Below are 16232 nucleotides of genomic sequence, written 5' to 3'. Positions count from 1 at the left end.
CATACTGTTTCTGAATAATTACGCCACATTATAACCACATAGTGACTGAATAATACCGCCACACTATAACCACATAGTGACTGAATTATACTGTTACTGAATAATACCACCACACCATATCCACATAGTGACTGAATAAGACCCCATACTGTTACTGAACATTACCGCCTCATCACAACCGCATAGTGACTAACTAATACCCCCATACAGTTACTGAATAATACCACCCCACCATAACAACATAGTGACTGAATAATACCGCCACACTATAGCCACATAGTGACTGAATAATACCCCCATGCTGTTACTGAATAATACTGCCATATCATAACCATATAGTGACTGAATATTACCCCCATACTGTTACTGAATAATACCGCCACACCATCACCACATAGTGACTTAATAATACCCCCATACTGTTACTGAATAGCACCACCACACCATAACGACATAGTGACTGAATAATACCCCCATACTGTTACTGAATAATACCGCCACACCATAACCACATAGTGAGTGAATAAGACGCCTATACTGTTACTGAACCCTACCGCTACATCACAACCACATAGTGACTGATTAATACCCCCATACTGTTACTGAATAATACCGCCACACCATAACCACATAGTGACTGAATAATATCCCATACTGTTACTGAATAATAGTGCCACACCATAACCACATAGTGACTGAATAAGATCTCCATACTGTTACTGAATACTACAGCCACATCACAACAACATAGTGAATGGATAATACCCCCTTACTGTCAATGAATAATACCGCCAAATCATAACCATATAGTGACTGAATATTACCCCCATACTGTTACTGAATAATTCCACCACACCATGACCACATAGTGACTGAATAATACTCCAAACTGTTACTGAATAACACTGCCACACCATAACCACATAGTGACTGAATAATACCCCCATACTGATACTGAATAATACTGCCACACCATAACCACATAGTGACTGAATAATACCCACATACCATTACTGAATAATACAAACACACCATAACCACATAGTGACTGAATATACCCCCATACTGTTACTGAATAATATCAACACACCATAACCACATAGTGACTGAATAATACCCCAATACTGTTACTGAATAATACCGCCACACCATAACCACATAGTGACTGAATAATACCTTCATACTATTATTGAATAATACCACCACACCATAACCACATAGTAACTGAAGAATATGTTCATATTGTTACTGAATAATACCTCCACAACATAACCACATAGTGACTGAATAATATACCCATACTGTTACTGAATAAAAACTATTATACAAAGACCAATATTACCACCATATAGTGTCTGTATAATGGTAGATGCCAGTTATACATAGGAGCTCTGCACATTTATAACCAATAACTTGCAGGTGATCTTTTCTCTGATTCGAGTCGTTCACTTTTCCCTTTTTTTCTCTATCCGGCCCAGACCAATGTCACAAGTTATTCCAGCCACGACTCATCTCTGCAGAATATGACACACAGACATGTTGGTTTCTTATAGTAAAGAAAGGAGGAGACCTCCAGCTCACCAGTAGTTGCGTCTCCAGACACCTCGCACGGATCCCCGCTACGGCCAGCGGTAGGTATATCAGGAAAAAGAAAGAGAAAATCCAGCGCTGTGTTTGATTAAAAAGGAAAATTGTTCCCAATTTTATTGAAAAAATGGTTAAAAGTTACACTGAGACGCAGTCTCAGGGTGTATATATAGCGGGCTGGATGACCTTGGCCTACGCGTTTCGAGCAAGCGTGTTGCTCCTTTTAGCCATGATTAAGAGCAACACGCTTGCTCGAAACGCGTAGGCCAAGGTCATCCAGCCCGCTATATATACACCCTGAGACTGCGTCTCCGTGTAACTTTTAACCATTTTTTCAATAAAATTGGGAACAATTTTCCTTTTTAATCAAACACAGCGCTGGATTTTCTCTTTCTTTTTCCTGATGTTGGTTTCTTCTTTGTCAAGCACCCTCCCAACCTATACCTCATCTTCTAAACAAACTTGTAATCAACAAATGGTAATAATGATCCGTTAGTAAGCGTGCCCCCTTCGCACCCCCACACAACACTAATGTGTTCTTTGTGCCCCCCTGTAGATAGCGCCACAAACAGTCCCTCCCTCTGGTAGATAGCACCACACACAGCCCCCCACCTCTGGTAGATAACACCACACACAATCCCCTTATGGTAAGTAGCGCCACACACAGCCTCCTCAAATTTAGGTAGATAGCGCCACACACAGTCTCCCACCTCTAGTAGATAGCGCCACACACGGCCCTTCCCCGTCTGGTAGATAGCACCACACACAGTTCCCCCTTTGTTAGATAGCACCACACACAGCCTGCCTCTGGTAGATAGCGCCACACACATCCCTCCCCTCCGGTAGATAGTGCCACACACAGCCCAGCCTCTAGTAAATAGCGCCACACGCAGCCCCCCTGGTAGATAGTGCCACACACAGCCCATCCCTCTGGTAAGTAGTGCCACACACTGCTGCTGCTCCCCCTCAGGTAGATAGAGCCACACACACAGCCTCCCCCCCTCTAGTAGATAGAGCCAAACCCAGCCCCCTCTGGTAGATAGCGCTACACACAGCCCCCCTTATAGATAGAGCCACAGACAGCCCTTCCCCGTCTGGTAGTGCCACACACAGGCCCCCCTCTGGTAGATAGCGCCGCACACAGCCCCCTTCTGGTAGATAGCGCCACATATGCTATAATACCCCCTTAGCTGCTCCCATACTGTATAATGCCCCATAGCTGCCCCCATACAGTATAATGCCACCTTAGCTGCCCCCATACAGTGAAATGCTCTCTTAGATGCCCCTAATGCCACTGCCCACACATAAAGTGCCAGTGCCCACATAGATAGGTCCACAATGCCCATGTAGGTAGTGCAACCCCCCTTAAAAATACTGACCCCCTGTACATAGTGCTACCCCTAGTAAATAGTGCCCTGTAGATAGTGCTACCACCCTTGTAACCATTGGGACTCCGTCTAGGGGCGAATCTCCAGCCAGAGCATTGGCCACGCTGTGGCAGGGGATTCTGCTCCAGGAGTAGCCCTGACGTCAATGTCCATATATACACAGTGACGTCAGGGGTTCCCTGTAGGAGAGGAACTCCCGGCCAGAGCGTCGGCAACGCTCTGGATGGGGGATTCCGCTTTAGGAGTAGCCACTGACGTTACTGTCATATATGCACACCAACTTCAGGGGTTTCCTCTAGGAGTGGAATCCCCAGCCAGAGCATAGGAAACGCTGTGGCAGGGGATTCCGCTTCAGGAGTAGCCCTGACGTCATTGTCCATACATAGACAGTGACAGTAGTGAAGTCCTCTCTAGGAGCCACTGACATCACTGTCCTTATATGCAGGGCCGCCATCAGGGGGGTATTAGGGGTAGTACTGTAGGGGGCCCGGCCAAACTTAATTGAAAGGGGGGCCCGGCAACTGCCGCGACTTGCTTTTGGTAGAAAAAAACAAGCCCCTGCAATGGGGCCTGTTCTTTTCACCAAAACAATGTCGTGAGCTGCTGCGGGCCCCCGAGCTGCGGGCCCCCCTCTCATCACCGCCGCCGCGCCGCGAAACACCACCGCTTGCGCGCGTACGAGCCCGCACGACCGCAAGCGCGCACGATCGCAACCGCGCGCACACGTGCGAAAGACCAGGCGCGCCGCCGAGAGGGAGCAAATCAAGTACATCGACGGGGAAGGACAGCGGCGCACGGTTACTTACATGCTGGCCCGCCTCCGACTCCGCCTCCTCCTTGTCCTCCTCCGCCTCCTCGTCCTCCTCCGACTCCGCCTCCGACTCCGCCTCCTCGTCCGACTCCTCGTCCGACTCCGCCTCCTCCTCCTTCTCCAGAGCGTAGCTGCGTAAGGAGAGGGGGAGGAGTCAAGTTCTTGCGCGGCGGCAGTTCTACGATCCCCGCCATTTTCTGGAGCCTGGAGGTGAAGGACGACGTCTGGACCGAAGACATCGCCTGAAGAGGACTGGAGTGGGAGCAGCTCTTCTGACATGGTGAGTAAAGTGTGTCAAAGTGCTGTTTAAGTATGGCCCTGTTCACACAGAGTATTTTGCAGGCTGAAAAAATCTGCCTCAATATTCCTTAAAGAATTTTGAGGCAGATTTTGAGGCAGATTTTGACCTGCCCACACTATCTTGCTGCGTTTTTTGCTGCGTTTTTTGCCCGCTGCGATTGAGGACAGCAGACAAAAAACGCAGGGAAAAATGCATTTTCTGCCTCCCATTTATTTCGATGGGAGGTCAGAGGCGGAACCGCGGCAAGAAAGGACGTGCTGCTTTTTCTTTTTTCCGCGACTGGCTCCCATTGATTTCAGATTAAATCAAAGGGAGGCGGTTTTGGAAGTTTTTTGGTGCTGATTCTGACGCAGTGTCCGAGTCAATATCAAGGCCCAAAAACTCTGTGAACTGGGCCTTATTGTTAGGGCTTATTCAGACGAACGTGTAATACATCCGTGCAACGTGCGTGATTTTCACGCGCCTCGCACGGACCTATGTTACTCTATGGGGCCGTGCGGACTGTCAGTGATTTTCACGCAGCGTGTGTCCGTGTGTCCGCTGCGTAAAACTCACGACATGTCCGATATTTGTGCATTTTTCGCGCATCACGCACCCATTGAAGTCAATGGGTGCGTGAAAATCCCGCCCAGCACTTCCGCAGCCGTATGAACTATGAATGAAAACAGAAAAGCACCGCGTGCTACAAACATACAAACAGAGTGTCATAATGATGGCGGCTGCGCGAAAATCACGCAGCCGCGCATCATACGCTGCTGACACACGGAGCTGTTATGGACCTTTTGCATGCGCAGAACGCCACGTTTTTGCGCACGCAAAAAGCACACGCTCGTGTAAATCCGGCCTTAGGGTAGGAACACACTCGGCATGAACACTGCGGATTTTATGCAACACATTTTATTGTGGATAATACGCAGCGTATTACAGTCGCAGCAGAGTGGATGAGATTTGAACAAATCTCATTCACACGCTGCAAAAAAAAATGGACCTGCAGTGTGGCTTTTGGCTTTTTAAGCCGCAGCGTGTCAATGTATTCTGTGGGATCGCCGCTCCTCTGTTGCGGAAATGCTGCGGTTCTGCCGCAAAAGTCACAAATGAGAAAAAAAAGGTACTTTTTTACATTTATAAAAAAGTTTAGACTTGCCCCGGCCGTAGTCCAAGTGACGCGATCCTCTATTATTAGCGCAGCCCGGAATAGAGGATCGCGTAACCAGGACTACGGCCGGGGCAAGTCTAAACTTTTTTATAAATTTAAAAAAGTGCCTTTTTTTTTTTCTCATGTTTGATTTTTGCGGCAGAACCGCAGCATTTCCGCAACAGAGGAGCGGCGATTCCACAGAATACATTGACATGTTGCGGCTTAAAAAGCCAAAAGCCGCACTGCAGGTCCATTTTTTTTTGCAGCGTGTGGGTGAGATTTGTTCAAATCTCATCCACTCTGCTGCGACTGTAATACGCTGCGTATTATCCACAATAAAATGTGTTGCATAAAATCCGCAGTGTTCATGCCTAGTGTGTTCCTACCCTAAGGCCGGATTTACACGAGCGTGTGCTTTTTGCGTGCGCAAAAACGTGGCGTTCTGCGCATGCAAAAGGTCCATAACAGCTCCGTGTGTCAGCAGCGTATGATGCGTGGCTGCGTGATTTTCGCGCAGCCGCCATCATTATGACACTCTGTTTGTATGTTTGTAGCACGCGGTGCTTTTCTGTTTTCATTCATAGTTTATACGGCTGCGGAAGTGCTGGGCGTGATTTTCACCCACCCATTGACTTCAATGGGTGCGTGATGCGCGAACAATGCACAAATATCGGACATGTCGTGAGTTTTACGCAGCGGACACACGGACACACGCTGCGTGAAAATCACTGACAGTCCGCACGGCCCCATAGAGTAACATAGGTCCGTGCGAGGCGCGTGAAAATCACGCACGTTGCACGGATGTATTACACGTTCGTCTGAATAAGCCCTAACAATAAGGCCCAGTTCACAGAGTTTTTGGGCCTTGATATTGACTCGGACACTGCGTCAGAATCAGCACCAAAAAAACTTCCAAAACCGCCTCCCATTGATTTAATCTGAAATCAATGGGAGCCAGTCGCGGAAAAAAGAAAAATCAGCACGTCCTTTCTTGCCGCGGTTCTGCCTCTGACCTCCCATCGAAATCAATGGGAGGCAGAAAATGCATTTTTCGCTGCGTTTTTTGTCTATCATCAATCGCCGCGGGCAAAAAACGCGGCAAGATAGTGTGGGCAGGTCAAAATCTGCCTCAAAATTCGGTGCGCAGTTCCAGGCGGGTGCGCATGCGCGGGAGTTTGCGGGTGTGCGCGATCGGTCGCACGGGCGGCAGTGTTTGACGACCCCCATGCTACCCAGGGCCGCCATCAGGGGGGGTATTATGGGTACTGATGTGAGAGGCCTGGCCAAACCTAATTGAAAGGGGGGCCCGCAGCTCACAACATTCTTTTGGTGAAAAAAACAAGCCCCATTGCAGGGGCCTGTTTTTTTTCTACCAAAGGCAAGTCGCGGCAGTTGCCGGGCCCCCCTTTCAATTAGGTTTGGCCGGGCCTCTCACATCAGTACCCATAATACCCCCCCTGATGGCGGCCCTGGGTACCATAATATAGTGCTGGACGGAGTACCGTTAACAGGCGGTGCCACGGTAGGGGGGCCCAGAAAATTTAGCTGTAGGGGGCCCTGAAATTCCTGATGGCGGCCCTGCTTATATGGACAGTGACATCAGCTTCCCCGGGCTCAGCGATTAAAGTAGTGATGTGCTGGGTAGTCCTCTGTACTAATATTAAGGCTTTTACATGCAGAATATTTCATAGTGTATTACAGTAGCAGCAAAGTGGAGTGAAATTTTAACAAATTTCATCCACGTGTTACAGAAAAAACTCGTAGAAAACAAGTGTGGAAATTGACAGGCCGTGCGGATTCTTAATCTGCAGCATGTCAATTTCTCTTGCAAAATCACTCAGTGTTTACACTGTGTGTGGACGTACCCTTAACCCCTTAACGCACCTTGACTTAAGTGCATGTCAAGCTGCAGGGGGAGAAGTATGGAGCGTGCTGAGCGCGCTCCATGCGCTGCGGGTGTCAGCTGTGCTAGGAACAGTGATGGCGCTGTTCCTGGCAGTTTAACCCCTCAAATGCTCAATCGTCAATCGTGACTGCAGCGTCTGAGGTGTTATAGAGAGGGGGCGGCCCCCTCTGACAGCTCATCGGCGCCCCTCACAAGGCCATCATGGGGTGCCGATGCTTGTCATGGCAGCCCAGGGGCCTAATGAAAGCCCCCAGGTCTGCCTTCACTTTGCCTGTGTTAAGCCGGTAGAAATGACTATACACTGCAATACATTAGTAACTGTTTCCGTAGCTCCCACAGTAGTGAATGCCAGTTAGTGAAGCAGCGTAGCATGCGAGCTGTGCTGTTTCCGTAACTACTGTTCAGTTCTATGGGAGTTACAGAAACAGCATAGCTCAGCGAGTTATGCTGTTTCAGTAACTCCACATGCAATCAAGCTAGAACGGGGTTTAGGGGGCCCCGTTCCAGAGATAGGTGCGGGTCACAGAGGTGGGACCTGCATCCATCTGACATTTATGACATATCCTGTGGATATCCAAAAAATAAAATATTTGAAGCAGCACAAATCCCGATATCAGGAGCGGTGTCACGCTGTAAAATCAGACAAACCCAGTCTGACGTAATGTCATCCTCAGAAAAAGCATGGTTGAACAGCAGCACACGTCTCCCAAATTTCAATCAATATATTCCTTTATTGGTCAAACATCCAGTAAAAAATGACAACGTTTCGACCAGTGACACGTTTGCACGCTATACGCAGTATCTGATTTTGGTACAGATGTCAATTATAGTGAACGAAACCATGGAGCAGGCAAAATGTATCCCACTGATGGCATACAATGGGATACGTCGCCTGGGGAATGGCCCTGGGGAAACTTCTGAAGTCACTGTTCTTAAAGAGGCTCTGTCACCAGATTTTGCAACCCCTATCTGCTATTGCAGCAGATAGGCGCTGCAATGTAGATTACAGTAACGTTTTTATTTTAAAAAAACGAGCATTTTTGGCCAAGTTATGACCATTTTTGTAGTTATGCAAATGAGGCTTGCAAAAGTCCAAGTGGGTGTGTTTAAAAGTAAAAGTCCAAGTGGGCGTGTATTATGTGCGTACATCGGGGCGTTTTTAATACTTTCACTAGCTGGGCGCTCTGATGAGAAGTAACATCCTCTTCTCTTCAGAACGCCCAGCTTGTGACAGTGCAGATCTGTGACGTCACTCACAGGTCCTGCATCGTGACGGCCACATCGGCACCAGAGGCTACAGTTGATTCTGCAGCAGCATCAGCGTTTGCAGGTAAGATCGACTTACCTGCAAACGCTGATGCTGCTGCAGAATCAACTGTAGCCTCTGGTGCCGATGTGGCCGTCACGATGCAGGACCTGTGAGTGACGTCACAGATCTGCACTGTCAGAAGCTGGACGTTCTGAAGAGAAGAGGATGTTACTTCTCTTCAGAGCGCCCAGCAAGTGAAAGTATTAAAAACGCCCCGATGTACGCACATAATACACGCCCACTTGGACTTTTACTTTTAAACACACCCACTTGGACTTTTGCAAGCCTCATTTGCATAACTACAAAAATGGTCATAACTTGGCCAAAAATGCTCGTTTTTTTAAAATAAAAACGTTACTGTAATCTACATTGCAGCGCCGATCTGCTGCAATAGCAGATAGGGGTTGCAAAATCTGGTGACAGAGCCTCTTTAAATGGACAGAGACGTCAGGAGCTTTCCCAGGGCCAAAGCCAACAGGCAGAGTGCTTGTGATACTCTGCCTGGGGACGTTTTTTATGGGGTCTCTCAGGATGTAATACCATAGTCTACTACACTATTCCATACTTTTAAAAAAAAAGGTATACCGAAGCATACCAGCCCGACAGAGACCAAAAGGACACATTTATCGTGTACATCAGGAGCTTTTCCGACGTACAAGATAAACGTAGGGCGCCTTAAAGAGAAGGTGAAGCACTTGTGAGGATGTAAGGAGCACTCAGTCCGGGATATACGGTACGTATGTCGGCAGTATTCCCCGGACTGAGCACACTGCAGGGAGCTGGGCTCTTATCGTCATCGTTATCTATGACGCTAGGAGTTTTCTGCCTCGCTGCGGAAAAACTGTCCCATACTGAAAACATGTTTTCAGTACGGGACAGTACTTCCAAGAGGCAGGGTCTCCTAGCGTCATAGATAACGATGATGCTAGGAGCCCGGCTCCCTGCACTATGTTCAGTGCGGGAAATGCGGCCGACCTGCGGACCGTATATCACGGACTGAACACGCTCCTTTGAATCCGGCCTTAGGCTCCGTTCACACGTTGTCATTAAAGTCCGACGTTCATGTCCACAGCAGAAATCGGAGGTTTACCCTTGGATTTATGCCGCAGATGTGCCACGGGTGTGTTGCAGATCTGCATGAGGATTAGTCCCATTGAAATTCAAAGTTGCTTATCCTTGGTTTTTCCATGCAAAATAAATAGCATGCTTCTTATTGCTGTGCTGGATTTCTTTTCATGGTGCAGACAAAAATATGCATGGAAAAATTTGTGTAGCATGTGAACTGGCTTTGCGGAAGCTTTATTCACATGCATGGGATGCAGATTGTCATCGGAATCCGTGTCAAATCCAACCCATGTGAACGGGACCTTAGGGTGAGTTAAAAAAAAACCTGTTAGACTATGTTCAAACAGGTCAGAAATTATGTGTTTGCAGTTTTTTGGGCAGAATGTTTTCTGCAGGAAATAGCAGGTAACGAAAAAAAAAAGCGCTTATACTTAGGGCTTATTCAGACGAACGGGATATACGTCCATGCAACGCGCGTGATTTTGACGCGCGTCACACGGACCTATATTAGTCTATGGGGCCGTGCAGACAGTCCGTGATTTTTATGCAGCGGGTGTCCGCTGCGTAAAACTCACGACATGTCCTCTATTTCTGGGTTTCTCGTGCATCACACACCCATTGAAGTCAATGGGTGCGTGAAAATCACGCGCACCACACAGAAGCACTTCCGTGGGACGTGCGTGATTTGCGCAACAGCAGTAAAAAGTATGATTGAAAACAGAAAAGCACCAAGTGCAAACATACAAACAGAGTGTCATAATGATGGCGGCTGCACGAAAATCACGCAGCTGCGCATCATATGGTGATGACACATGGAGCAGTTAAGTGCGTTTTGCGTGCGCAAAACGCATACGCTCGTGCGAATCCGGCCTCACAATGGCGACGCGTCTCTCTGACATCCTGCAGCCTGGCCTCCTGGTATATCGTTTCTTCCCATGTGACCGCTGCAGACTGTGATTGGCTGCAGTAATCATATGGGATGAAACTTCGGCTGGACGCAGAAGCAGAGAGATCTGGGTAAGTTGCCATTTTTTTGTGGCTTAATTGCAGCTTTTGCGCCACAAAAATCGCAACATTTGCTATTTGTTGTGGGTTTTACCTCCCATTGAATTCAATAGGGAAAACCTGCAACAGAAAAGCAGCGATTCCGCAACATAAATTGACATGTTGCGGATTAAAAAAACACACCGCAGGTCAATTTATCAACGTTTTTTCAGCGCATTTTTTACACAGCAATTTGTTCAAATCTCATCCACTCTGCTGCTACTGTATTAGGGGGGATTCACACGAGCGTGATTTGCGTGCGTGCAGGCCGCGTTTTTTTCGCGCGCCACGCACAGCCCTATAGAAGTCAATGGGGCAGTTCAAACAGTGCGTGATTTTTGCGCAGCGTTTGTTCGCTGCATACAAAACGCGACAGGTTCAATATCTCTGCGTATTTCGCGCATCACGCACCCATTGAAGTCAATGGGTGCGTGAAAATCACGCATGTCATACGGTGGCAGCAGCGCCGAACACGCGTTTTTCACACAGGACACGTTGTCTCTATGCTAAGGAGTTTGAACTAACGAGTTGAAACCAGCAGAAAAGCAGGAAGTAGCTTAGAGAGCAGGTTTTCAAAAAGAGGCCAAACCGTTTACTACAGCACCACAAGCAGCTTGCAGCCATGCCTCGGCAGATGGATGTGGCTAAGCTCATCGCGTTAGTTCAGGAGCGTCCGGAGGTCTGGAACACCCATGCGGAGTCATACCATGACCGCACAGTCAAGGAGGCAGCATGGGAGCATATTGCCGAGGCGCTGTTCGAGCAGGAGTGGGCCGACAGCCGCACCCCTGACCGCCAACGCATTGGTGAGTGTATATATGTGTGTCGACATCTATGTGTATAATGACATCCATATTGCCTATTGCGTCCCTGGTGAATCAATGCCTGTCATTGGCAACGTTTCCGTTCAGTGGCATCTTTATAGTATCATCAAGTTAGGTGTGTTCTTGTGTGGACGTGTGGTACAGTAGTTTATATGCACTGTCTGTGTGCGCAGTAACATCTCGTGTGTTTGTTGAATGAAGTGTTCTTTATTAATCATATAGTGGACGATGTAAAGAGACGGTGGCGAAGCTCAAGGGACCAGTTCCGGAGAGAATATGGTTCCGGCGGGCGCAGCGGAGAAGGTGGCACCAGGAAAAGCCGCTATATTTGTTATGAGCAGCTGTTGTTCCTGCGGGAAATAATGGACATGCGACCGTAAGTACTCGTTGTTGTCCCTTTTTGCTAACGTGACCTACCAAAAATGTCAAATACGCCAAAGCAGCTTTGAGTTTGCACAGTAAATTGGGTTCCTCAACTGACGTCACCCCTATATTCTAGAACTAGCGACACTCTTGACGCGTCTGAAGAGGAGGCATGGCCCGAGTGTAGCCAGGCGTCCGAATCCGCCGCTCCCCTGGTCACCCTAACCCCGGAGCCCACCAGAGAGGATCCTGTCCCAGTCGCCTCAGCGCCTGAAGCTGGGCAACCGGACCAAGTGGCACCTAGCCATGCAGCACCCCGCCGCAGACGCCCTGTCAACCCACCCGCAGGTGCACTTGTGCACGTGCATGTTCTGGAGTACCTGCGCCGTGCAGATGATGAGGACAACCACAACTTTTTTTGTCGCAGCATGGCACCTTTAATGCGCCGGGTACCAGTGCATAGGCTGGTGCGGCTGCAATCGAATATGCTGTCGCTAATCGACAGTGCTACACCCCCGCTTAGTCCAGGGCGGTGCTTCACATCTATCGAGCAGTGGCGTAGTGTCTTTATGCCCTCTGCGGGGGTCCATTTGCCAGGGCCCTCCCAACCTGCCCCTGGGATATCGCAGATGCCGCAATATCCTCCAGGCCCAAGATACCTCTCCCCTGGCCCAATGGCTGTCCCTGTCCGTCACTTCCCTCCATACTCCCTACCTGCCCCAAGTTTACAGGCTCCCATGCAGCCTCACGGCTACCAGATGCAGTATCACCCCCACTATGCTGTGCAGGAACATCCTCATCAGGGCCGGGGACAGCATAGTGGTGCGGATATGTCTGCTTACACCTTGCCGCCCCATGCCTATCACAATCTGTAGGGGCGCGTGTGTTCTAAGGCCAAATGTTAAAAAGCCATGACAGCCTAGGAATCATTCCATGTTTCTTTATGCTATGCATCATGTTGGTGCCAATTTTTGTTGGGCTATGTTCTCCCGCGTGTGTATTTTTGTGTTATGGAGTGTATGTGCAAAAAACATAAACGCCAAAGTTTTATATATTTCACTCCCGTGTGGACAATCCTTCTGTTACATAGCTCACCGATTTCTACAGCCTCTACCGCTATGAAGTGGCATGGCGTAAGAGGTTTGGACGGTATGACATTTCTCCAGCACATTGTTGAGGTCTTCGTTGGTCGGAAGGGGGTTGGAATACCAGGAACTGAGGTGTTATTAGTATAGTTATTGTTTGCCCATACCTACCTTTACTCACGCAGAAAGGGGCGCTGACATATAGGGCAGGAAATCCTTTGTCTACACAAGAGGATGTTATGTCCAGGAATTATTGGCTTTAAAAAAGGGTATTCCAAACGCCTCCCGAGCTTTAAGCTCGCAACCCACGTCAAGGGGCCTCAAGTTTTGCGAGTCCCTAACCCTCCCCCCCCAAAACAAAAAAGGACTAGAGGGATAAACAGACGTTCGAGAAAAGAATACTAACTTCACCACACCTCAAATGGCTACGTTCTGGCAGGTTACATCTCAAGGCTGGCTGTCAAAATACTCAGCAAATTGGTGGCGCACTCGCAAGCCAGATGTCGGTGGCCGCCCAGGCCGAGCAGCCTGGGCGAGGCTGGTGGTGGGTGCAGATGTTAACATATATTCCCCATCATGAGCGGCATCATGGTTGCGGGTAAAGTTGTGCAGCACAACACAGGCTTTGATCACACATGTCACATTTGACGGCGACATTTGCATTGCTGTCATCAGGACCCTCCACTTGCTGGTCATGATGCCAAAGGCGCATTCCACCACTTTCCGTGCTCTGCCTAGGCGGTTATTGAAAATGCGCCTACGGTTATCCATGCCCCTCTGCGCATATGGACGCATGACTTGTCTGCTGAGGGCAAAACCTTCATCTGCAACCATAACATAAGGAACGGGTGGACCGCTGGTGCCAGGGAGGATGCTAGGCTCGGGAACATCAAGTTGGTTAGACATTAGACGCTGGCCCATTCTGGACGAGCGAAAAATGCGGGCATCCACAGAGCTTCCAAAGGACCCGATGTCCACGATGGTAAAGCACAAATTACAGTCCGACAAGGCCAGCAAGACTATGGAAAAAAACTGCTTGTAGTTGAAGTATCGAGACCCAGAGTGGGGGGGGTTTCTGGACACGGATGTGCTTCCCATCCAGTGCACCAATACAGTGGGGAAATTGAGTGTTGGTTTCAAACTGCTGGGCTATTCGAAGCCAGTGTTGGGCCGTAGGCTGAGGGATCACGCTGCTCTTCAATCTCAGCCACAGGACCACACAGGTTGCTGGGACAATGCCGGAAATAGTGGACACTCAAAGAAGGAATTCGAAATGAAGGGAATGGTAGCTATTGCCGGTCGTCAAAAATCTACAGGAAATCATGAAAACAAACCACAAAGCCAACATGTTAGGTAGGACATGAAGCACCTAAAACAATGTGAAACCTGGATAACAAAACAACACATACCGTAAGGTGACAAGGAGACGCTCCTCTGGGGAAATACAGCGCCGCATGTTGGTGTCCTGAGATTATTCCAGGCCGAACCAGCTCCAGCAGCATATCAAAGGTAGGCACAGACAGGCGGCAAAAGGAGCGACATTTTTCAGGGTGACGACGGAGGTCAGCAAGGAGGGTATGAAAATGCCCTTTAGAGGTGCGTTGGGCCACTATTGGGTGAACCCACATCCTACCTGATCTCCGCCGGTGTGGCCGTAGAATGCTACCGCGTTGGCCAAACCTCCGGGATAGCATCCATGCTAATAGGACATGGGCCAGAGAGCTAGGTGGCATCAATGCAGTGTGGCATACAAAGTAACAGCAAATACTGGTTGGAACACTGGGTTGCACCAAAAGCACACAAATGAATAAACACAGGTGCACACATCAAGCAGGGGTGTTGCATTCTTGCCCTTGTTGGATGCTGGCGTAAACAGAACAGCTGCGTGCGTTTTTTACACGCGCAGGAAAAACGCATGTCTTACGCGCGTAATACACGCACACATGGTTAAAATACGCATGCCACACGCTGCTGACATGCGCGCAAAACGCTGCGTTTTTTGCGCGCGCAAAAACGCAACGTTCGTCTGAATCTGCCCTTACTCTGTGGACTTTCCACAATGAAATCTGTTGCAGAAAATCCGTAGCGTTTATGCTACGTGTGAATTTACCCTTACAGATTTTATTAAGAATTTGCAGCTAATTAACCCTTTGCATTCTATAGGGTGAAATGTGTGGCAATTTTGCAACATAATAAGCATGCTGCTGATTTAACAATCAGCAGAATGCCCTAAATCCCATGCAGATTTTTTTTTTGCTGCATGTGAATGGGGTTTTGAAAACCCCATTCACATGAGCTATATTGTTAGGGTATGTTCACACGGCCTATTTTCGGGCCCGAAACGGCCAAAAAACGGCCAAAAAATCGGAAGCAGAATGCCTCCAAACATCTGCCCGTTGATTTCAATGGGAAAAATTGTGTTCTGTTCCGACGGGCCGCTTTTCTTACGTGGCCGTTTTTCATAGACTCTATTGAAAACAGCTCCAAAAACGGCCGTAAAAAAACGCCACGAAAATCACGAGTGGCTTAAAAAACAACATCTGAAAATCTGGAGCTGTTTTCCCTTGAAAACAGCTCCGTATTTTCCGAAGTTTTTGAGTTTGCGTGTGAACATACCCTTATTAGGCTGGGTTCACACTGAGTTTTTTGTAGGCAGAAAAAAAGCCTCAAAATTCCGTTGAGCGCCGCTGGCAAAAAACGCCACGAAATTGATGTAAATGGGAGTTCAGAAGCGTAAACGCCCGAAGATAGGGCATGTCCCTTCTTTTCCCGCAATCCGGTTTTTCCGCTCACATGAAAAAAATGCCTCCGCCTCCCATTGAAAACAACGGGAGGCATTTTCGGCAGTTTTTTTGACGCGTTTTCCGACGCTGTTTCTGACCCTAATCTCATCCACTATGCTGCTACTGTATTCTGCTGCGTTTTTTTTACGGCCGGAATTCCAGCCGGGAAAAACAAGGCAATTCCAATGGATTCTGAAAATCGTGGCAAAAAAACACGAGGGGAACAAAAATAAAAACAACACTTTATTTTCTCCAAGTGGGGTCAGGAGGGATCTGAAGGAGGATGGGGCACTCACCAGTCTTGCAGGGTCCAGTTAGCTCTACACGAAGCTTCTGCTTTCATGCTGCTCATGCAGCATCTTCCACTACTGTGAGGGTATGTTCACACACAAACTCAAAAACTTCTTAAAATATGGAGCTGTTTTCACGGGAAAACAGCTCCTGATTTTCAGAAGTTTTTTAAGCCACTCGCGTTTTTCGCTGCATTTTTTTACTGCCATTTTTGGAGCAGTTTTCAATAGAGTCTATGAAAAACGGCTCCAAAGATGTCCCAAGAAGTGACCTGCACTTCTTTTACGCAGTCGTTTTTTACGCGGCTTTCTTTTCAAAACGGCCATGTAAAAAAACG

Source organism: Rhinoderma darwinii, chromosome 4 (genome assembly GCF_050947455.1).
Source record: "Rhinoderma darwinii isolate aRhiDar2 chromosome 4, aRhiDar2.hap1, whole genome shotgun sequence".
NCBI classification, from domain to species: Eukaryota; Metazoa; Chordata; class Amphibia; order Anura; family Rhinodermatidae; genus Rhinoderma; species Rhinoderma darwinii.
This window is presented reverse-complemented; position numbering follows the sequence as displayed.